Source organism: Chiloscyllium plagiosum, unplaced genomic scaffold, assembly GCF_037043375.1.
Source record: "Chiloscyllium plagiosum isolate Xiang-an unplaced genomic scaffold, Cpla_swu_hap1 HiC_scaffold_27, whole genome shotgun sequence".
In the NCBI taxonomy this organism is placed as follows: domain Eukaryota; kingdom Metazoa; phylum Chordata; class Chondrichthyes; order Orectolobiformes; family Hemiscylliidae; genus Chiloscyllium; species Chiloscyllium plagiosum.
The window spans coordinates 14443637-14468039 of record NW_028270165.1 but is presented as its reverse complement, the minus strand read 5'-3'; the positions used below and the strand labels follow the sequence as shown (position 1 = coordinate 14468039).

The 24403-nt window shown below is 49.0% G+C and overlaps 1 protein-coding gene and 5 non-coding genes across 6 annotated transcripts in view; 5 read left to right on the top strand and 1 right to left on the bottom strand.

Annotated features, from left to right (window-relative positions):
- The window catches only part of LOC148143179 (uncharacterized), a 217166-nt gene that overhangs the window by 140625 nt on the left and 52138 nt on the right, over positions 1–24403 (bottom strand).
- Positions 12058–12129, top strand: trnam-cau (transfer RNA methionine (anticodon CAU)). Its single transcript has one exon. It is a non-coding gene; the product is annotated as a tRNA-Met (tRNA).
- Positions 15105–15176, top strand: trnam-cau (transfer RNA methionine (anticodon CAU)). The gene has a single exon. It is a non-coding gene; the product is annotated as a tRNA-Met (tRNA).
- trnam-cau (transfer RNA methionine (anticodon CAU)) lies at positions 18152–18223 on the top strand. Its single transcript has one exon. It is a non-coding gene; the product is annotated as a tRNA-Met (tRNA).
- trnam-cau (transfer RNA methionine (anticodon CAU)) lies at positions 21199–21270 on the top strand. The gene has a single exon. It is a non-coding gene; the product is annotated as a tRNA-Met (tRNA).
- Positions 24246–24317, top strand: trnam-cau (transfer RNA methionine (anticodon CAU)). The gene has a single exon. It is a non-coding gene; the product is annotated as a tRNA-Met (tRNA).

Sequence of the window (24403 nt, the reverse complement as noted above, 5' to 3'; positions counted from 1 at the left end):
CACAAAATTTAAAAACACCATCCCACCCCGTCTCACCCCTCTATTCTCACTCCGCTCAAACTAATTTTCCCGACGGTACTGATTCAGGATCTTACAGAGACCGAAAAGTGAAAATATCAAGACAGACACCTCTGAATTTTGGATACCTCCACCTGAAAGTTAGTATCTTTCACGATATGTAGCAGTGAGTAAGTCAGATTTTGGGAAGCAAAAAAAGTATCAATTCAGGATGAACCTTCAATGCAGCTTCTTGAGAAACATCCAGACACGGAATGGTTAACATCTGGGGAGGTGGAGGAAATGAGATATCAAGGCATTAGCACCGACACCAGACAGAAACTGAACATACAGACATGGCAAACATTACGGGCAAGCCAGAGTCATTGAGATACACAGCACAAAAACAGGTCCTTCAGTCCAACTCATCCGTGCCGACCAGATAGCCTAAATTAATCTCGTCTCATTTACCAGCACTTGGCCCATATCCCTCTGAACTCTTCCTATTCATATATCCATCCAGACGCCTTTTAAATGTTATAATTGGACCGACATCCACTACTTCCTCCGGCAGATCATGCCTTACACTTGCCTCTCTCACGCCAAACATACTACTCTCCTGTTCTGGACTTCTCCCATCTCTGGGAAATGACTTTGTCTATTTAACCTATCCATGCCTCGCATGACTCTATAAACATCTGTAAGGTCACCCCTCAGCCTCTGGTATACCGGGGAAAACAGCTCAAGTAATGCACTGCGTGTACTTTTAGCTTCACACTCGCTGAACCTCCCTCCCGTGTAAAACATTGTTTCCCTCCCCAACACTGTCCATGGGAAAAGCCAAGAGTGCTGAGACTCTGGAGTTGGGGGAATGCCACGTAGAATTCTTACAATGTGGAAACACGCCATTCAGCCAAACAAGTCCACACAGACCATCCAAAGTGGAACCCATGCATACAATTTCCCCCATCCCATCACACTACACTACACTTACTGCACACTCTGGGCCCATTTAGTATGGTCACTTCTCCCGAAACCGCACATCGTTAGACTTTGGGAGGAAACCAGAGCAGCCGGAGGAAACCCACGCAGACACGGCAGGTTGAATGTGCAAACTCCACACAGACAGTCGCCCCAAGGCTGGAATCGAACGGTGGTCCTTGGTGCGGGAAGGCAGCAGTGCTCTCCACTGATCCATCGTGCTACTTACGTGTGCAAAAGGAGGTGGGGCCTGTGAACTTTGTTAATTGTGCCACACAGTGGATTGTTGAGTAAGGTTAAATCTCACGGGATCCAGGGAGAGCTAACCAATTGGGTACAAAATTTAGAAGCGCGTTGTTGTAGATGCTGGAATCCTTCCTGAAAACAACAAATGCTGAAGATCACAGTGGGTCAGGCAGCGCTGTGCCACTCTATGACCGGATAGTGTGGATGTGGAGATGATGTTTCCACTAGGAGAAGGGTTGAGGATGCCAAGTCGTTGAGGGCATTTAAGACAGAGATAGGTTCTTGATTAGTAAGGGGTCAAGGGTTATGAGGAGAGGGCAGCAGAATGGGATGGAGAAATATATCAGCCATGATCGACTGGTGGAGTAGACTCGATGGGCCAAATGGCCTCATCCTGCTCCTGTGTATTATGGTCTTAAAGCGGAGCAGTAGTTTTAGGGGGTTCTCACAAACTATTTCAGAATCCTGAAGAGGAGTTGTTGGATTGGAAACCTTAACTCTGCTTTTTCTCCACATATGCTTCCAGTCCTGCTGAGTTTTTCCAGTGTTGTCAGTTTTTGTTTCAGATTTCCAGCATCCACAGTTCTTTCTCTTATTTATCACAGTCATTTCTTGCCTTTCCCAAGTGTCTGGAACTTCATCTCCCTGATCTACAAACTGTTCAGTTACCCTAGAAATGACCACTACCTCCTTATCAGAGTAGACCCCTTTGTTGCAAAATGATTGTTCAATTCTGTGACCAAAATAATTGCATTCGTAATTACTTACACCAGGGACTCTCAATATCTCAGGCAAGAACACAGCCAGATTTTTTCAGACAGTACATTTATGTGATTTGATACAAATCCCTATTCCCTACTTTACCAGCGTGCTGCTGGGAATGGAGGGTTTGAGTTAAGAAGAAGCTGGGACATTTTTCCAACGAAGCCCAGCAAGTTGACAGATAACTTTATAGAGATTTTTAAAATCAGGAGGGGGAAAAAATAAGGTATCATTTCCTGGAGGCTCAGAATATTTTATTGCTCCAGAAGGTATAAAAGGGGGTCAAAGATTCAGCAGAAATCGAGCAGAGCTGAGAACAGACAACATTTTACTCTGTGGGAACAGGGGGACCAGAGGACAGAGAAATCAGGACCTGAAATCGAGCTGACACCAGACTACCATGTTATCAGTGCTTTGACAATGGTCCTTCTGTGCGGGGCAGGTTGAATTATGAATTGAATAGTAACTTCCTCAAGGAGACTGTGCGCGAAGGTCCGGGCCTGTCTCTGTGGCGCAACTGGTCAGCACGTTCAGCTATTAATCGGGAGGTTGTTGGTTCGAGACCACCCCGAGACGGTGCGTTTGTTGTTCTCGCTCCAACCGCTTTCTTGGCTGCAAAGATGCACGTTTTTAATGGTGTCAGGAAAATGTTTCCCAAACGGAAATCTTTTCCACTGAGGAAGCACAAAGGGGTTTCTGAATTGATTGAATTTCTAACGTAAAGGACTGCGGATACTTACAGTCCGAGACAGAAAGCGAAACTGCTGGAGCAACTCAGTACCTGGATGAGGAAAAAAAAGTTCTGAAATGTTGTCTCTGATTCTCTTTCTACAAATGCTGCCTGACCTGCTGAGTTGCTCCTGCAATTTCTGGTTTTGTTTTTAACTGAACGTCCATTTCATCTTTCGGGATGAAACACCCAGACCCGCCATTTGCAGATATTTAACCCTTTCGAAACCTGCGAAGTGATTGGATTCAAACAAACTCTGCAATGATTCACTCTTTCTCAGCTCCACAGGCAGAGAGACCTGGGAAATGAAGCTGTCAGTGTGGTTCTGTATTGGTGGGCTGAGTGGTGAATGCGATGGACATGAAATCCATTGCGGTTTCCCCACGCAGGTGTGAACCCTGCCGACTACAGTTGAGAACTGTCGTCAGAAAGAAAGGGAGATTGCTCCACGGTTTTTTTTTTAGATGCACATCAGTGGAGGGGTTGAAATATTTCAATCACGTTGAGACTGGTCGGGAATCTGCAACCCACTGCCTGTCAGGGTGGAACAAGCAGATACCCGCAGAGCTGCTTTTGAGGATATGAGCCAAGTGTTTGGAAATGAGACGAGAACAGTGAGGGGCGTGAAGTCGTGGTCGAAATGAGGCAGGCACCTGAGGACAAAGGTGTTTTATTTGCCAGTGGAAGATACTGCTTCACAAAGTTGGTACAATGGAAGGGAAGCAGTGATGGTGATTATCTTTGGCTGTTCACCTTGTGGATGTTCCCATTGCTGCGCATGTCCGTGTTAACGTCAGAACTCTGCAGCATGGCGGCGTCAGGTCCGCACAGTGCCAGGGGCGCAATGGATGACGCATCTGACTCCACCTACCTGTTTGAAATGCAGCTCACAGCTTCTTCACACATCCCAATTAATCTTTCTCATTGTCCTGAAGCCGGCATACGGTTTGAATTCCTGATCTGCAGGAACGAGACTCTTTTCACTGTCTCGCGTCAGTAAGTGTCCCTGAGAACATCAGAGTCACGTCACAGCGCTGTCAGAGGAGGGGAAGCTGAAAGAGCCCCACACGCTGCTCACGGGCACATTTCACTTTCCCCAACTCACCGCCCCAACCACTGCGGCTCCTGGGAGTGGAAAGGGAACAAACACCAAAACCCAGTCTCAGCTTTGTAAATCTTCAGGAAATAAGAAAACTGATTATCCCTTCCAATCTTCCATCCTGGCCTGACAGCGTTGATTTTAAATGGCTGTCCAGTTAGTGCCGATTCGTTTTGGCTGAAAAAAATCTTCCTTATCTCATCCCAGCATTTCTTGCCACAGAGAACTGTGCGGCAGAGTTCATGTATATATTTTCTTGTATGGTATTTTGTAAATAACATTCGTTCGCGGGTTGTTTGAATTTAAGGTTCACTAGCTGTTGTTTAATGCTGAGAGGGTTGAGTTGTCTGGACATCATTTCACAGATGTCTTTAATGTAAAGTAATGTGGCTAGGGTTTCTGCAGACCTTGTGTCTGCTAGTGTCAGTTTGTTGATGTGAAATCGACACACTGGGTTTATTGGGTAGGCAAAAGTAAGGACTGCAGATGCTGGAAACCAAAGTTTTGATCAGAGTGGTGCTGGAAAAGCACAGCAGGTCAGACAGATTCCGAGGAGCAGGAAAACCGACGTTTCGGGCAAAAGCCCTTCATCAGGAATAGAGGCAGGACGCTTCCAGGGATGACGAGATAAATTTGGGGGGTGGGGGGGGGGGGGGTGGGGGTGCTGGGCCGAAGGTAGCAAAGAGTACAATAGGTGAATGGGGGTGGGGATGGAGGTGACAGTTCAGAGAGGACGGTGGAGCGGACAGTTGAGAAGGGAGATTGGCAGGGAGGACAGGTCATGAGGACAGCGCTGAGCTGGAAGGTTGGAACTGAGGTAAGGTGGGGGGAGGGGAAATGAGGAAACTGGTGAAGTCCACATTGATGTCCTGGGGTTGAATTTATCCGAGGTGAAAGACGGGGCGTTCTTCCTTCAGGCATCGGGTGGGGAGTGAGCGGCGATGGAGGAGGCCCAGGACCTGCATGTTCTCGGCAGAGTGGGAGGGGAGTTGAAATGTTGGGCCAGAGGGTGATGGGGTTGATTGCTGCGGGTGTCCTGGAGATGTTCCCTCAAGCGCTGTGACTTGACTCTGCGAGGAGTCTCCAGTCTCCCCAATGTAGAGGAGACCGCATCGGGAGCAATGGATACAAGCAATGACATTGGCGGAAGCCTTCTCACGATCGTGGCCCAGGTTCGATTTCCGGGCACGGAAGCAATATACAATAGGGCTGTGAGGGCGCACTGCTGTCTTCCCGGTGGTCTAGTGGTTAGGGTTCGGCGCTTTCACCGCTGTGGCCCCGGTTCGATTCCCGGTCAGGGAAGTATTTCTCAGTGGGTCTTTTGCTTACCCATTCTCCTTAAATGCGCTGTACAGTTCCTTATTGGTCTTCGTCGTTACTGGCGACTGCAGTGTGTCGTGCCTCGTGGAAATAGTGTCCTGATTCAGGCTTGTTTGCATGTGTAGGGATCATTGCTTCTGTAGCTAAGTACTTGGTTCGTGTGCGTTGTTTTCCTGTAGACGCTGTTTTGAATTTACCATTGACTGTTCGCTCTACTGTGACATCTCGAAATGGCACTTTGTTGTTCTCCTCTTTTGTGAATTTTATGCCAGTAAGGATATTGTTGATGGTGTTGTAGGTTTCCTCTAATTTACTTCATTTTTGATGACAAAAGTGTCATCACTGTGGCGGACAACAAAGTTTGAGTTGGATCGTTTGAAGGGCTGTTGGTTTGAGACTCTGCATTATTGCTTCTGCTAGGAATCCTGATACTGGTGGTTTCATGGGTGTTTCGTTTATATGTTTGTAGGGCTTGTTACTGAATATGAAGTGGGTGGTTAAGGCACAGTTCCACGAACTAGATAGTGCTATCTTTGCTGATGAAGTTGGTGCTGTGTTTATGTCTTTGGTTCTTCGAGTAGTGTTCCAGTATTCTTTGGCCACGTTGATGTTAATGGATGTGAACTGGGCTGTTATGTCAAAGGACATCATTATTCCATCCTCTTCTAACTTAGTGTCTTTGGTGTTCAGGAATTCTTGGATGGAATAAATGGAGTGGCGTGAATCTTCGACTTGGTGTTTTAGTCTTCAGTGGAGGCCTTTGACTAGTCTGTATATTGATGTTCCAAGTAGTGAGACTATGGCCTGAGGGGGGCTCCTGGTTTGAAGAGGAGGAGAACAACAACAAAGTGCCATTCTTAGATGTCACAGTAGAGCGAACAGTCAATGGGGAACTTCACACGAGCGTCTATAGAAAAACAACACACGCAAACCAAGTGCTTAACCACAGAAGCAATCATCCCAACACCCACAAACGAAGCTGCATCAGGACATTATTTCAATGAGCCACTACACACTGCATATAGAGGATTATAAAATCATGAGGGATACGGATGAGGTGAACAGCAGGTGTCCTTTCCCTCAGCTGGGGGTTTCAGGATCAGGGAGCAAATATTTTGAGGTGAGTAGAGAAAGATTTTATAAAGACAGAACAAGGATCGTTTTTAAGAGAGTGGTCTGAGTGCAGAATGAATGTCCAGAAGAAGTCATAGAGTCACAGAGGTGTACAGCACAGAAACAGACTGTTTGGTCCAACTTGTCCATGCTGACCAACTATCCCAACCCAATCTCGTCCCACCTGACAGCACACGGCCCCATATCCCTCCAAACCCTTCCTATTCATATACCTAACCAAATGCCTTTTAAATGTTGCAATCGTACTAGACTTCACCACTTCCTCTGGCAGTTCATTCAATAAACGTATAATCTTCTGCGTGAAAACGTTGCCGCTTAGATCTCTTTTGTATCTTTCCCCTCTAATGCTAAACCCATGCCCTCTCGTTCTGGACTCCCCCACCCCTGGGAAAAGACTTTGTCTATTTATCCTATCCATACCCCTCATGATTTTATACACGTACAGTGCCAACGTTTAAAAGACATTTGGATAAGTACATGAATATGAAAGGTTCGAAGGTTTATGGGCCAAACACTGGTAGGTGGGACGAGTTTAGTTTGAGAACATACTCAGCATGGACGAGTTGGATGAAGGGTCTGTTCAGTGCTGTCATACTCTGTGACCGACCTGTACTGGTCTTAAAACCATTTTCTTACCTCCCCCCATAACAATCCACTTCTTTGTTGTTCAAAACTCAGATGAATTTAGCCTTGAATATGTTCAATGACCCCACTTCTGAACTGAATTCCTCTTCGTAATATACCACTTGCCTCGCTCATTGCCTGCTGCATCTGCCCGACAACTGGCATTGACTGGTGTGGAGGGACTCTGAGACCCCTTTGTACATCCATACATCATTCCTGATGAAGGGCTTGTGCCCGAAACGTTCACTGTCCTGCTCCTCAGATGCGACCTGACCTGTTCTGCTTTTCAAGTGCCACATTTTTCGACTTTCACCTCTAGTCCTCACTTTCTCCACATTCCAATATATCACCATTTAAACAATGCACTGCTTTTTTTTAAACAGCCAAGGCGATAACTTCACATTGAGGCACTGCACTTGCCATGTGTTTGCCAATTGAGACACAGACCTGGACCAACTTCGGGAAGAGGCAAAACACTGAGTTCTGAACAAAAACCGTAGCACACTCAAAACGTCGGCTCTGTTTACCTTTCCACAGATGCAGCTCGACCCGTTGGCTTTCTGCAGTATTCGCTGTGTTTGAACTGATAGAAGACAATGGTAATTCTGGGCGGGGCAGGTTGAATTATGAATTGAATAGTAGCTTCCTCAACGAGACTGTGCTCGTGATGCTCGGGCCTGTCTCTGTGGCGCAATTGGTCAGCGCGTTCGGTTCGTAAACGGACGGTTCATGGCTCGAGACCACCCAGAAGCGGCGTGTTTGTTGTTCACGCTCCTACTGCTTTCTTGGCCGCAAAGTTGCGCGTTTTTTATGGTGTCAGGAAAATGTTTCCCAAACGGAAATCTTTTCCACTGAGGAAGCACAAAGGGGTTTCTGAATTGATTGAATTTCTAAAGTAAAGGACTGCGGATGCTAACAGTCCGAGACAGAAAGCGAAACTGCTGGAGCAACTCAGTAGGTTTGGCTGCACCTGGATGAGGAAAAAAAAAGTTCTGAAATGTTGTCTCCGATTCTCTTTCTACAGATGCTACCTGACCTGCTAAGTTGTTCCTGCAATTTCTGTATTTCTTTTTAACTGAACGTCCATTTCATCTTTCAGACTTGCCATTTGCAAATATTTAACCCTTTCGAAACCTGTGAAATGATTGGATTCAAACAAACTCTGCAATGATTCACTCTTTCTCAGCTCCACAGGCAGAGAGATCTGGGAAATGAAGCTGTCAGTGTGGTTCTGCATTGGTGGGCCGAGAGGTGAATGCGATAGACATGAAATCCATTGCGGTTTCCCCACGCAGGTGTGAACCCTGCCGACTACAGTTGAGAACTGTCGTCAAAAGGAAAGGGAGATTGCTCCATGGCGTTTTTAAAGATGCAAACCAGTGGAGGGGTTGAAATATTTCAATCACATTGGGACTGGTCGGGAATCTGCAACCCACTGCCTGTCAGGGTGGAACAAGCAGATACCCGCAGAGCTGCTTTTGAGGATATGAGCCAAGTGTTTGGAAATGAGACGAGAACAGTGAGGGGCGTGAAGTCGTGGTCGAAATGAAGCAGGCACCTGAGGAGAAAGGTGTTTTATTTGCCAGTGAAAGATACTGTTTCACAAAGTTGGTCGATGGAAGGGAAGCAGTGACGGTGATTATCTTTGGCTGTTTACCTCTACCTCAAAAATTCGGCAGAATTTTAAAGTCACAATGAAAAGAAGTAAAAGTGACATTCGGAAGAACGTTTTCGTACAGGGAGTGGTTAGGGTCAGTAAGTCCCTGTCTGACATTGACAAAGAGGAAGATTCAATGGACACAAAAGGGAATTCGGTGGTCACGTTCAGATGTGCAGATTTACGCTGAGAAGGCGAGAGAATGAAACGAACAGAGACACACGTTTACTTAAGTGTAGAACCAGCAGAGCGAAGGTGGGCCGCATGGCCTCCGTCTGCGCTGTGACACATGTTGTGATTCAGTGTGAAATCACAGTTCGACCAACAGAATGTGGGAATTTAGAAATAAGTTTATATTTACACAGCCTCCATACGTCTGCGAAACAGCATATTACACGACAGCAGTGGAGGTCTTTGACATCAGGCTCGAACGTGCCTGCCGCGTGCCAGACGAAAACCTGAAGTGTTCTGTGGAAGGAGATGTGCGTGCGGCAGCAGAGTGGCGCAGCGGGAGCGTGCTGGGCCCATAACCCAGAGGTCGATGGATCGAAACCATCCTCTGCTATTTTTCAATGTCACCTCGAGCTGCTTTCCTTTGGATCGGTACTTTACAAGTGTCCAAATCCACTCAATTCAAGTGGCATGATTTTAGAGGTCTCAGTGGTATTCTATACTTCGTCTGTTTCCTCTGAACTGAATCGCAAACCCAGTTCTCTGCGATGCCAATCAGCTGGTAAAGTTGAAACACATTCCTTGCGGTTTCGTCCATTCCTTGCAGTAATTTGCCACCCTGGTTCAGACGAGATGACAAGCATGTCAGAAACCGCATCACGACTCAGACATAGTCCCCTACTATTAGGACGGATACCACCGATTGTGAATAACCTCAGAGAGAGAGACAAGTGACAGACAGTCGCCGTGGACTCGATGGGCTGAACGGCTTCTGTCTGCGCGAGAATGATGCTACGTGTTTATGCCGTCCCACTGCCTGTCTCTGGGACAGAGAGGCTGAGGGGGCAAAACTGGTTCATTTTTAACCGTTCCTTCCGTGTTGGACTGCCTGCAGTCCCTCAGCTCAGGGCCGTGGGGATGACTCTCAGTGAGTGAAGGTTTCACTCGGATTCTCTTCATCTGGGACACTTGGGGCTCAGATGTTAACTGCCGCGCGATCGCAGCAAAGAAAGCGATGCCCACTTTGCAATAGACTTTCCGTAAGATTGCTGCGTGAAGACGATTTCTGAACACCAAGAAGGCTGCACAACAATGTGAATTTACCTGGGCGAAGAGTCCTCGGTGTCCATTTCTTTCTGTCCTGCCAAAACAGCAACTTTCTATCTCTCCGATAACAGACCTTTGGAGAAAGTTCACAATCAAAGTTGTTCATGTTCCCCGCATGAACGTAACTGAGACCTCTCACCCCAAGAGTTTCAGAGAGAGAGAGAGCAGAAGAGCGAATGGACTCTACCCGCCCCCCGCCCTACACCCCGTCCCATCCCCCAGAACAACGTGCAAGAAGAAATAAAATGGTTTAATTATCCATCAGTGGAGGTAGTCCAGTTCCTGGGAATGAAACAAAGTGGGCATTCTGCCCCGGGGACAGAATGACAAGCAAATGTTCTGGAAACGCTTTGCTGCTTGCAATTGTTGGAGCAATGTGGAATGTACTTCACACTGAGCAAGTTTCAGCTGGCTCAGAGTCTCCGATGTACATTGCTGTGTTTGCCGCCAGCTCACAGAGAGAACAATAGGAAAGACGTGGGAGTGAATAACGATCCGCGTGAGAGGGCGAATAACTGTTAATGGAGACTGTTAGCGGCTAACAATACGTAGTGTGTCATAGCAGACGAGGTGATAACAAGGAGTCGTTTGTGTGGTAGGGGTCAAGGACATGGGGGAGTTCAGACCCTAAAGTTGTGGAACTCGATATTGAAGACCGGAGGGCTGTAAGGTCTCCAAGTGGAAAATGAGGTGTTGTTCTTTCATCTGGAGCGAGAACACTGCTGCAAGCCTGAGACAGAGATGTTGGCCAGGGAACAGGGTGATGTGTTAAAGTGGCAGGCAACCGCAAGGCCAGGGCCTTTTTCCTGCGGGCAAAACCGGGATGTTCTGCGAAGCAGTCACCCAGTTTATGCTTCATGCTACATTGGGGAAATGACACTGTGAGCAGCGAATGCAGCGGACTAGGTTGTGGCAAAAGTGCTGCTTCACCTGGCAGGTATGTTTGAGCCCTTGGATATTCAGGAGGGAGCAGGTAAATGGGCAGGTGTTACACATTCGGCGGTTGCAGGGGAAAGTGCCTTGGCACTATGGGAGGTGGGTGTGGGGTGTTGCGAGTGAAGGAAGAGTGGAACCGAGGTGGAACCCCTGGCACAACGGGTGCGTGTTGGGACCATAACCCAGCTGAGAACGCATTCTCTCCTATTCATTCAATGTCGTCTTTAGCAGCTTTCCGGTATAACAGCGCTCTGTTCTGCACCTCGCCTTCTCATCTGCTTCCGAAAACAGCTTGGACATAAATATTTCCCAGTGATATACTGGCCCAATGTGCACAGTCGCGTTGATACACTCTTGGAGGTTTGCGTGGTCTTCTCCTGTTCTCTGTATCCTTTGTTGAGGAGGGCAATGCTTGTCACTGGCCACTCGGGTGTCAGAGAAAAGTTTCGAAGCAAAATGGTTGAATTATCTGCCAGTGGAGAGAGCCCGGTTCCTGGGGACGGGGCAAACAGCAGCAGGGAGACTGAATGAGAAGCAGCTGTTCGGGAAACTCTTTGCCGCTTGCAATTCTCAGAGCAATCTCAAATGTATTTTATACTGAGCAAGTCTCAGGTCACGCAAGCGGTGTGGGTCGTCAGTGGCGCTCTGGCCCACTGGCTCGTTGGTCTAGGCGTATGATTCTCGCTTAGGGTCCTTTCCAGTGCCGACTTGCGAGAGGTCCCGGGTTCAAATCCCGGACGAGCCCGCGTTTTTTTAACTTGACAGGAAATAATGTTGTGAAAATGCTCCCACACCTGAAAGGATCCACAACGATTCGGCAGAATTTTAAAGTCACGAGGTAAAGAAGGAAAAGTGACATGAGGAAGAACGTTTTCGTTACAGGGAGTGGTTAGGGTCAGTAAGTCCCTGTCTGACACTGACAAAGAGGAAGATTCAATGGACACAAGAGGGAATTCGGTGGTCACGTTCAGATGTGCAGATTTACGCTGAGAAGGCGAGAGAATGAAACGAATAGAGACACACGTTTACTTAAGTGTAGAACCAGCAGAGCGAAGGTGGGCCGCATGGCCTCCGTCTGCGCTGTGACACATGTTGTGATTCAGTGTGAAATCACAGTTCGACCAACAGAGTGTGGGAATTTAGAAATAAGTTTATATTTACACAGCCTCCATACGTCTGCGAAACAGCATATTACACGACAGCAGTGGAGGTCTTTGACATCAGGCTCGAAGGTGCCTGCCGCGTGCCAGACGAAAACCTGAAGTGTTCTGTGGAAGGTGCGCCGCGTGCGGCAGCAGAGTGGCGCAGCGGGAGCGTGCTGGGCCCATAACCCAGAGGTCGATGGATCGAAACCATCCTCTGCTATTGTTCAATGTCGCCTCGTGCTGCTCTCTTCTACAAGCCGCCTTTGCATCTACTTAATGGCATTTAGTATATCGATGCACTCGCCAAATCCACTCAATTCAAGTGGCATGATTTTAGAGGTCTCAATGGTTTTCTGTCCTTCGTCTGTTTCCTCTGAACTGAATCGCAAACCCAGTTCTCTGCGATGCCAATCAGCTGGTAAAGTTGAAACACATGCCTTGCGGTTTCGTCCATTCCTTGCACTAATTCGCCACCCTGGTCCAGACGAGAATGACAAGCATGTCAGAAACCGCATCACGACTCAGACATAGTCCTCTACTATTAGGACGGATACCACCGATTGTGAATAACCTCAGAGAGAGAGACACGTGACAGACAGTCGCCGTGGACTCGATGGGCTGAACGGCTTCTGTCTGCGCGAGAATGATGCTACGTGTTTATGCCGTCCCACTGCCTGTCTCTGGGACAGAGAGGCTGAGGGAGCAAAACTGCTTCATTTTTAACCGTCCCTTCCGTGTTGGATGCCTGCAGTCCCTCAGCTCAGGGCCGTGGGGATGACTCTCAGTGAGTGAAGGTTTCACTCGGATTCTCTTCATCTGGGACACTTGGGCCTCAGATGTTAACTGCTGCGCGATCGCAGCAAAGAAAGCGATGCCCACTTTGCAATAGACTTTCCGTAAGATTGCTGGGTGAAGACGATTTCTGAACACCAAGAAGGCTGCACAACAATGTGAATTTACCTGGGCGAAGAGTTCTCGGTGTCCATTTCTTTCTGTCCTGCCAGCACAGCATCTTTCTATCTCTCCGATAACAGACCCTTGGACAAAGTTCACAATCAAAGTTGTTCATGTTCCCCGCATTAATGTAACTGACACCTCTCACCCCAAGGGTTTCAGAGAGAGACAGAGAGAGAGAGCAGAAGATCGAATGGACTCTACCCGCCCCCACCCTACACCCCGTCCCACCCCCCAGAACAACGTCCAAGTAGAAATAAAATGGTTTAATTATCCACCAGTGGGGGTAGTCCAGTTCCTGGGGATGAGACAAATATCAGCGCCCCGGGGACAGAATGACAAGCAGATGTTCTGGAAACGCTTTGCTGCTTGCAATTCTTGCAGCAACGTGGTATGTACTTCATACTGAGCAAGTTTCAGCTGGCTCAGAGTCTCCGATGGACATTGCTGTGTTTGCCGCCAGCTCAGAGAGAGAACAATAGGAAGGACGTGGGAGTGAATAACGATCCGCGTGAGAGGGCGAATAACTGTTAATGGAGACTGTTAGCGGCTAACAATACGTAGTGTGTCATAGCAGACGAGGTGATAACAAGGAGTCGTTTGTGTGGTAGGGGTCAAGGACATGGGGGAGTTCGGGCCCTAAAGTTATGGAACTCGATATTGAAGACCGGAGGGCTGTAAGGTCTCCAAGTGGAAAATGAGGTGTTGTTCTTTCATCTGGAGCGAGAACACTGCTGCAAGCCTGAGACAGAGATGTTGGCCAGGGAACAGGGTGATGTGTTAAAGTGGCAGGCAACCGCAAGGCCAGGGCCTTTTTCCTGCGGGCAAAACCGGGATGTTCTGCGAAGCAGTCACCCAGTTTATGCTTCATGCTACATTGGGGAAATGACACTGTGAGCAGCGAATGCAGCGGACTAGGTTGTGGCAAAAGTGCTGCTTCACCTGGCAGGTATGTTTGAGCCCTTGGATATTCAGGAGGGAGCAGGTAAATGGGCAGGTGTTACACATTCGGCGGTTGCAGGGGAAAGTGCTTTGGCACTATGGGAGGTGGGTGTGGGGTGTTGCGAGTGAAGGAAGAGTGGAACCGAGGTGGAACCCCTGGCACAACGGGTGCGTGTTGGGACCATAACCCAGCTGAGAACGCATTCTCTCCTATTCATTCAATGTCGTCTTTAGCAGCTTTCCGGTATAACAGCGCTCTGTTCTGCACCTCGCCTTCTCATCTGCTTCCGAAAACAGCTTGGACATAAATATTTCCCAGTGATATACTGGCCCAATGTGCACAGTCGCGTTGATACACTATTGGAGGTTTGCGTGGTCTTCTCCTGTTCTCTGTATCCTTTGTTGAGGAGGGCAATGCTTGTCACTGGCCACTCGGGTGTCAGAGAAAAGTTTCGAAGCAAAATGGTTGAATTATCTGCCAGTGGAGAGAGCCCGGTTCCTGGGGACGGGGCAAACAGCAGCAGGGAGACTGAATGAGAAGCAGCTGTTCGGGAAACTCTTTGCCGCTTGCAATTCTCAGAGCAATCTCAAATGTATTTTATACTGAGCAAGTCTCAGGTCACGCAAGCGGTGTGGGTCGTCAGTGGCGCTCTGGCCCACTGGCTCGTTGGTCTAGGCGTATGATTCTCGCTTAGGGTCCTTTCCAGTGCCGACTTGCGAGAGGTCCCGGGTTCAAATCCCGGACAAGCCCGCATTTTTTTAACTTGACAGGAAATAATGTTGTGAAAATGCTCCCACACCTGAAAGGATCCACAACGATTCGGCAGAATTTTAAAGTCACGAGGTAAAGAAGGAAAAGTGACATGAGGAAGAACGTTTTCGTTACAGGGAGTGGTTAGGGTCAGTAAGTCCCTGTCTGACACTGACAAAGAGGAAGATTCAATGGACACAAGAGGGAATTCGGTGGTCACGTTCAGATGTGCAGATTTACGCTGAGAAGGCGAGAGAATGAAACGAATAGAGACACACGTTTACTTAAGTGTAGAACCAGCAGAGCGAAGGTGGGCCGCATGGCCTCCGTCTGCGCTGTGACACATGTTGTGATTCAGTGTGAAATCACAGTTCGACCAACAGAGTGTGGGAATTTAGAAATAAGTTTATATTTACACAGCCTCCATACGTCTGCGAAACAGCATATTACACGACAGCAGTGGAGGTCTTTGACATCAGGCTCGAAGGTGCCTGCCGCGTGCCAGACGAAAACCTGAAGTGTTCTGTGGAAGGTGCGCCGCGTGCGGCAGCAGAGTGGCGCAGCGGGAGCGTGCTGGGCCCATAACCCAGAGGTCGATGGATCGAAACCATCCTCTGCTATTGTTCAATGTCGCCTCGTGCTGCTCTCTTCTACAAGCCGCCTTTGCATCTACTTAATGGCATTTAGTATATCGATGCACTCGCCAAATCCACTCAATTCAAGTGGCATGATTTTAGAGGTCTCAATGGTTTTCTGTCCTTCGTCTGTTTCCTCTGAACTGAATCGCAAACCCAGTTCTCTGCGATGCCAATCAGCTGGTAAAGTTGAAACACATGCCTTGCGGTTTCGTCCATTCCTTGCACTAATTCGCCACCCTGGTCCAGACGAGAATGACAAGCATGTCAGAAACCGCATCACGACTCAGACATAGTCCTCTACTATTAGGACGGATACCACCGATTGTGAATAACCTCAGAGAGAGAGACACGTGACAGACAGTCGCCGTGGACTCGATGGGCTGAACGGCTTCTGTCTGCGCGAGAATGATGCTACGTGTTTATGCCGTCCCACTGCCTGTCTCTGGGACAGAGAGGCTGAGGGAGCAAAACTGCTTCATTTTTAACCGTCCCTTCCGTGTTGGATGCCTGCAGTCCCTCAGCTCAGGGCCGTGGGGATGACTCTCAGTGAGTGAAGGTTTCACTCGGATTCTCTTCATCTGGGACACTTGGGGCTCAGATGTTAACTGCTGCGCGATCGCAGCAAAGAAAGCGATGCCCACTTTGCAATAGACTTTCCGTAAGATTGCTGGGTGAAGACGATTTCTGAACACCAAGAAGGCTGCACAACAATGTGAATTTACCTGGGCGAAGAGTTCTCGGTGTCCATTTCTTTCTGTCCTGCCAGCACAGCATCTTTCTATCTCTCCGATAACAGACCCTTGGACAAAGTTCACAATCAAAGTTGTTCATGTTCCCCGCATTAATGTAACTGACACCTCTCACCCCAAGGGTTTCAGAGAGAGACAGAGAGAGAGAGCAGAAGATCGAATGGACTCTACCCGCCCCCACCCTACACCCCGTCCCACCCCCCAGAACAACGTCCAAGTAGAAATAAAATGGTTTAATTATCCACCAGTGGGGGTAGTCCAGTTCCTGGGGATGAGACAAATATCAGCGCCCCGGGGACAGAATGACAAGCAGATGTTCTGGAAACGCTTTGCTGCTTGCAATTCTTGCAGCAACGTGGTATGTACTTCATACTGAGCAAGTTTCAGCTGGCTCAGAGTCTCCGATGGACATTGCTGTGTTTGCCGCCAGCTCAGAGAGAGAACAATAGGAAGGACGTGGGAGTGAATAACGATCCGCGTGAGAGGGCGAATAACTGTTAATGGAGACTGTTAGCGGCTAACAATACGTAGTGTGTCATAGCAGACGAGGTGATAACAAGGAGTCGTTTGTGTGGTAGGGGTCAAGGACATGGGGGAGTTCGGGCCCTAAAGTTATGGAACTCGATATTGAAGACCGGAGGGCTGTAAGGTCTCCAAGTGGAAAATGAGGTGTTGTTCTTTCATCTGGAGCGAGAACACTGCTGCAAGCCTGAGACAGAGATGTTGGCCAGGGAACAGGGTGATGTGTTAAAGTGGCAGGCAACCGCAAGGCCAGGGCCTTTTTCCTGCGGGCAAAACCGGGATGTTCTGCGAAGCAGTCACCCAGTTTATGCTTCATGCTACATTGGGGAAATGACACTGTGAGCAGCGAATGCAGCGGACTAGGTTGTGGCAAAAGTGCTGCTTCACCTGGCAGGTATGTTTGAGCCCTTGGATATTCAGGAGGGAGCAGGTAAATGGGCAGGTGTTACACATTCGGCGGTTGCAGGGGAAAGTGCCTTGGCACTATGGGAGGTGGGTGTGGGGTGTTGCGAGTGAAGGAAGAGTGGAACCGAGGTGGAACCCCTGGCACAACGGGTGCGTGTTGGGACCATAACCCAGCTGAGAACGCATTCTCTCCTATTCATTCAATGTCGTCTTTAGCAGCTTTCCGGTATAACAGCGCTCTGTTCTGCACCTCGCCTTCTCATCTGCTTCCGAAAACAGCTTGGACATAAATATTTCCCAGTGATATACTGGCCCAATGTGCACAGTCGCGTTGATACACTATTGGAGGTTTGCGTGGTCTTCTCCTGTTCTCTGTATCCTTTGTTGAGGAGGGCAATGCTTGTCACTGGCCACTCGGGTGTCAGAGAAAAGTTTCGAAGCAAAATGGTTGAATTATCTGCCAGTGGAGAGAGCCCGGTTCCTGGGGACGGGGCAAACAGCAGCAGGGAGACTGAATGAGAAGCAGCTGTTCGGGAAACTCTTTGCCGCTTGCAATTCTCAGAGCAATCTCAAATGTATTTTATACTGAGCAAGTCTCAGGTCACGCAAGCGGTGTGGGTCGTCAGTGGCGCTCTGGCCCACTGGCTCGTTGGTCTAGGCGTATGATTCTCGCTTAGGGTCCTTTCCAGTGCCGACTTGCGAGAGGTCCCGGGTTCAAATCCCGGACGAGCCCGCGTTTTTTTAACTTGACAGGAAATAATGTTGTGAAAATGCTCCCACACCTGAAAGGATCCACAACGATTCGGCAGAATTTTAAAGTCACGAGGTAAAGAAGGAAAAGTGACATGAGGAAGAACGTTTTCGTTACAGGGAGTGGTTAGGGTCAGTAAGTCCCTGTCTGACACTGACAAAGAGGAAGATTCAATGGACACAAGAGGGAATTCGGTGGTCACGTTCAGATGTGCAGATTTACGCTGAGAAGGCGAGAGAATGAAACGAATAGAGACACACGTTTACTTAAGTGTAGAACCAGCAGAGCGAAGGTGGGCCGCATGGCCTCCGTCTGCGCTGTGACACATGTTGTGATTCAGTGTGAAATCACAGTTCGACCAACAGAGTGTGGGAATTTAGAAATAAGTTTATATTTACACAGCCTCCATACGTCTGCGAAACAGCATATTACACGACAGCAGTGGAGGTCTTTGACATCAGGCTCGAAGGTGCCTGCCGCGTGCCAGACGAAAACCTGAAGTGTTCTGTGGAAGGTGCGCCGCGTGCGGCAGCAGAGTGGCGCAGCGGGAGCGTGCTGGGCCCATAACCCAGAGGTCGATGGATCGAAACCATCCTCTGCTATTGTTCAATGTCGCCTCGTGCTGCTCTCTTCTACAAGCCGCCTTTGCATCTACTTAATGGCATTTAGTATATCGATGCACTCGCCAAATCCACTCAATTCAAGTGGCATGATTTTAGAGGTCTCAATGGTTTTCTGTCCTTCGTCTGTTTCCTCTGAACTGAATCGCAAACCCAGTTCTCTGCGATGCCAATCAGCTGGTCAAGTTGAAACACATGCCTTGCGGTTTCGTCCATTCCTTGCACTAATTCGCCACCCTGGTACAGACGAGAATGACAAGCATGTCAGAAACCGCATCACGACTCAGACATAGTCCTCTCCTATTAGGACGGATACCACCGATTGTGAATAACCTCAGAGAGAGAGACACGTGACAGACAGTCGCCGTGGACTCGATGGGCTGAACGGCTTCTGTCTGCGCGAGAATGATGCTACGTGTTTATGCCGTCCCACTGCCTGTCTCTGGGACAGAGAGGCTGAGGGAGCAAAACTGCTTCATTTTTAACCGTCCCTTCCGTGTTGGATGCCTGCAGTCCCTCAGCTCAGGGCCGTGGGGATGACTCTCAGTGAGTGAAGGTTTCACTCGGATTCTCTTCATCTGGGACACTTGGGCCTCAGATGTTAACTGCTGCGCGATCGCAGCAAAGAAAGCGATGCCCACTTTGCAATAGACTTTCCGTAAGATTGCTGGGTGAAGACGATTTCTGAACACCAAGAAGGCTGCACAACAATGTGAATTTACCTGGGCGAAGAGTTCTCGGTGTCCATTTCTTTCTGTCCTGCCAGCACAGCATCTTTCTATCTCTCCGATAACAGACCCTTGGACAAAGTTCACAATCAAAGTTGTTCATGTTCCCCGCATTAATGTAACTGACACCTCTCACCCCAAGGGTTTCAGAGAGAGACAGAGAGAGAGAGCAGAAGATCGAATGGACTCTACCCGCCCCCACCCTACACCCCGTCCCACCCCCCAGAACAACGTCCAAGTAGAAATAAAATGGTTTAATTATCCACCAGTGGGGGTAGTCCAGTTCCTGGGGATGAGACAAATATCAGCGCCCCGGGGACAGAATGACAAGCAGATGTTCTGGAAACGCTTTGCTGCTTGCAATTCTTGCAGCAACGTGGTATGTACTTCATACTGAGCAAGTTTCAGCTGGCTCAGAGTCTCCGATGGACATTGCTGTGTTTGCCGCCAGCTCAGAGAGAGAACAATAGGAAGGACGTGGGAGTGAATAACGATCCGCGTGAGAGGGCGAATAACTGTTAATGGAGACTGTTAGCGGCTAACAATACGTAGTGTGTCATAGCAGACGAGGTGATAACAAGGAGTCGTTTGTGTGGTAGGGGTCAAGGACATGGGGGAGTTCGGGCCCTAAAGTTATGGAACTCGATATTGAAGACCGGAGGGCTGTAAGGTCTCCAAGTGGAAAATGAGGTGTTGTTCTTTCATCTGGAGCGAGAACACTGCTGCAAGCCTGAGACAGAGATGTTGGCCAGGGAACAGGGTGATGTGTTAAAGTGGCAGGCAACCGCAAGGCCAGGGCCTTTTTCCTGCGGGCAAAACCGGGATGTTCTGCGAAGCAGTCACCCAGTTTATGCTTCATGCTACATTGGGGAAATGACACTGTGAGCAGCGAATGCAGCGGACTAGGTTGTGGCAAAAGTGCTGCTTCACCTGGCAGGTATGTTTGAGCCCTTGGATATTCAGGAGGGAGCAGGTAAATGGGCAGGTGTTACACATTCGGCGGTTGCAGGGGAAAGTGCCTTGGCACTATGGGAGGTGGGTGTGGGGTGTTGCGAGTGAAGGAAGAGTGGAACCGAGGTGGAACCCCTGGCACAACGGGTGCGTGTTGGGACCATAACCCAGCTGAGAACGCATTCTCTCCTATTCATTCAATGTCGTCTTTAGCAGCTTTCCGGTATAACAGCGCTCTGTTCTGCACCTCGCCTTCTCATCTGCTTCCGAAAACAGCTTGGACATAAATATTTCCCAGTGATATACTGGCCCAATGTGCACAGTCGCGTTGATACACTATTGGAGGTTTGCGTGGTCTTCTCCTGTTCTCTGTATCCTTTGTTGAGGAGGGCAATGCTTGTCACTGGCCACTCGGGTGTCAGAGAAAAGTTTCGAAGCAAAATGGTTGAATTATCTGCCAGTGGAGAGAGCCCGGTTCCTGGGGACGGGGCAAACAGCAGCAGGGAGACTGAATGAGAAGCAGCTGTTCGGGAAACTCTTTGCCGCTTGCAATTCTCAGAGCAATCTCAAATGTATTTTATACTGAGCAAGTCTCAGGTCACGCAAGCGGTGTGGGTCGTCAGTGGCGCTCTGGCCCACTGGCTCGTTGGTCTAGGCGTATGATTCTCGCTTAGGGTCCTTTCCAGTGCCGACTTGCGAGAGGTCCCGGGTTCAAATCCCGGACGAGCCCGCGTTTTTTTAACTTGACAGGAAATAATGTTGTGAAAATGCTCCCACACCTGAAAGGATCCACAACGATTCGGCAGAATTTTAAAGTCACGAGGTAAAGAAGGAAAAGTGACATGAGGAAGAACGTTTTCGTTACAGGGAGTGGTTAGGGTCAGTAAGTCCCTGTCTGACACTGACAAAGAGGAAGATTCAATGGACACAAGAGGGAATTCGGTGGTCACGTTCAGATGTGCAGATTTACGCTGAGAAGGCGAGAGAATGAAACGAATAGAGACACACGTTTACTTAAGTGTAGAACCAGCAGAGCGAAGGTGGGCCGCATGGCCTCCGTCTGCGCTGTGACACATGTTGTGATTCAGTGTGAAATCACAGTTCGACCAACAGAGTGTGGGAATTTAGAAATAAGTTTATATTTACACAGCCTCCATACGTCTGCGAAACAGCATATTACACGACAGCAGTGGAGGTCTTTGACATCAGGCTCGAAGGTGCCTGCCGCGTGCCAGACGAAAACCTGAAGTGTTCTGTGGAAGGTGCGCCGCGTGCGGCAGCAGAGTGGCGCAGCGGGAGCGTGCTGGGCCCATAACCCAGAGGTCGATGGATCGAAACCATCCTCTGCTATTGTTCAATGTCGCCTCGTGCTGCTCTCTTCTACAAGCCGCCTTTGCATCTACTTAATGGCATTTAGTATATCGATGCACTCGCCAAATCCACTCAATTCAAGTGGCATGATTTTAGAGGTCTCAATGGTTTTCTGTCCTTCGTCTGTTTCCTCTGAACTGAATCGCAAACCCAGTTCTCTGCGATGCCAATCAGCTGGTCAAGTTGAAACACATGCCTTGCGGTTTCGTCCATTCCTTGCACTAATTCGCCACCCTGGTACAGACGAGAATGACAAGCATGTCAGAAACCGCATCACGACTCAGACATAGTCCTCTCCTATTAGGACGGATACCACCGATTGTGAATAACCTCAGAGAGAGAGACACGTGACAGACAGTCGCCGTGGACTCGATGGGCTGAACGGCTTCTGTCTGCGCGAGAATGATGCTACGTGTTTATGCCGTCCCACTGCCTGTCTCTGGGACAGAGAGGCTGAGGGAGCAAAACTGCTTCATTTTTAACCGTCCCTTCCGTGTTGGATGCCTGCAGTCCCTCAGCTCAGGGCCGTGGGGATGACTCTCAGTGAGTGAAGGTTTCACTCGGATTCTCTTCATCTGGGACACTTGGGCCTCAGATGTTAACTGCTGCGCGATCGCAGCAAAGAAAGCGATGCCCACTTTGCAATAGACTTTCCGTAAGATTGCTGGGTGAAGACGATTTCTGAACACCAAGAAGGCTGCACAACAATGTGAATTTACCTGGGCGAAGAGTTCTCGGTGTCCATTTCTTTCTGTCCTGCCAGCACAGCATCTTTCTATCTCTCCGATAACAGACCCTTGGACAAAGTTCACAATCAAAGTTGTTCATGTTCCCCGCATTAATGTAACTGACACCTCTCACCCCAAGGGTTTCAGAGAGAGACAGAGAGAGAGAGCAGAAGATCGAATGGACTCTACCCGCCCCCACCCTACACCCCGTCCCACCCCCCAGAACAACGTCCAAGTAGAAATAAAATGGTTTAATTATCCACCAGTGGGGGTAGTCCAGTTCCTGGGGATGAGACAAATATCAGCGCCCCGGGGACAGAATGACAAGCAGATGTTCTGGAAACGCTTTGCTGCTTGCAATTCTTGCAGCAACGTGGTATGTACTTCATACTGAGCAAGTTTCAGCTGGCTCAGAGTCTCCGATGGACATTGCTGTGTTTGCCGCCAGCTCAGAGAGAGAACAATAGGAAGGACGTGGGAGTGAATAACGATCCGCGTGAGAGGGCGAATAACTGTTAATGGAGACTGTTAGCGGCTAACAATACGTAGTGTGTCATAGCAGACGAGGTGATAACAAGGAGTCGTTTGTGTGGTAGGGGTCAAGGACATGGGGGAGTTCGGGCCCTAAAGTTATGGAACTCGATATTGAAGACCGGAGGGCTGTAAGGTCTCCAAGTGGAAAATGAGGTGTTGTTCTTTCATCTGGAGCGAGAACACTGCTGCAAGCCTGAGACAGAGATGTTGGCCAGGGAACAGGGTGATGTGTTAAAGTGGCAGGCAACCGCAAGGCCAGGGCCTTTTTCCTGCGGGCAAAACCGGGATGTTCTGCGAAGCAGTCACCCAGTTTATGCTTCATGCTACATTGGGGAAATGACACTGTGAGCAGCGAATGCAGCGGACTAGGTTGTGGCAAAAGTGCTGCTTCACCTGGCAGGTATGTTTGAGCCCTTGGATATTCAGGAGGGAGCAGGTAAATGGGCAGGTGTTACACATTCGGCGGTTGCAGGGGAAAGTGCCTTGGCACTATGGGAGGTGGGTGTGGGGTGTTGCGAGTGAAGGAAGAGTGGAACCGAGGTGGAACCCCTGGCACAACGGGTGCGTGTTGGGACCATAACCCAGCTGAGAACGCATTCTCTCCTATTCATTCAATGTCGTCTTTAGCAGCTTTCCGGTATAACAGCGCTCTGTTCTGCACCTCGCCTTCTCATCTGCTTCCGAAAACAGCTTGGACATAAATATTTCCCAGTGATATACTGGCCCAATGTGCACAGTCGCGTTGATACACTATTGGAGGTTTGCGTGGTCTTCTCCTGTTCTCTGTATCCTTTGTTGAGGAGGGCAATGCTTGTCACTGGCCACTCGGGTGTCAGAGAAAAGTTTCGAAGCAAAATTGTTGAATTATCTGCCAGTGGAGAGAGCCCGGTTCCTGGGGACGGGGCAAACAGCAGCAGGGAGACTGAATGAGAAGCAGCTGTTCGGGAAACTCTTTGCCGCTTGCAATTCTCAGAGCAATCTCAAATGTATTTTATACTGAGCAAGTCTCAGGTCACGCAAGCGGTGTGGGTCGTCAGTGGCGCTCTGGCCCACTGGCTCGTTGGTCTAGGCGTATGATTCTCGCTTAGGGTCCTTTCCAGTGCCGACTTGCGAGAGGTCCCGGGTTCAAATCCCGGACGAGCCCGCGTTTTTTTAACTTGACAGGAAATAATGTTGTGAAAATGCTCCCACACCTGAAAGGATCCACAACGATTCGGCAGAATTTTAAAGTCACGAGGTAAAGAAGGAAAAGTGACATGAGGAAGAACGTTTTCGTTACAGGGAGTGGTTAGGGTCAGTAAGTCCCTGTCTGACACTGACAAAGAGGAAGATTCAATGGACACAAGAGGGAATTCGGTGGTCACGTTCAGATGTGCAGATTTACGCTGAGAAGGCGAGAGAATGAAACGAATAGAGACACACGTTTACTTAAGTGTAGAACCAGCAGAGCGAAGGTGGGCCGCATGGCCTCCGTCTGCGCTGTGACACATGTTGTGATTCAGTGTGAAATCACAGTTCGACCAACAGAGTGTGGGAATTTAGAAATAAGTTTATATTTACACAGCCTCCATACGTCTGCGAAACAGCATATTACACGACAGCAGTGGAGGTCTTTGACATCAGGCTCGAAGGTGCCTGCCGCGTGCCAGACGAAAACCTGAAGTGTTCTGTGGAAGGTGCGCCGCGTGCGGCAGCAGAGTGGCGCAGCGGGAGCGTGCTGGGCCCATAACCCAGAGGTCGATGGATCGAAACCATCCTCTGCTATTGTTCAATGTCGCCTCGTGCTGCTCTCTTCTACAAGCCGCCTTTGCATCTACTTAATGGCATTTAGTATATCGATGCACTCGCCA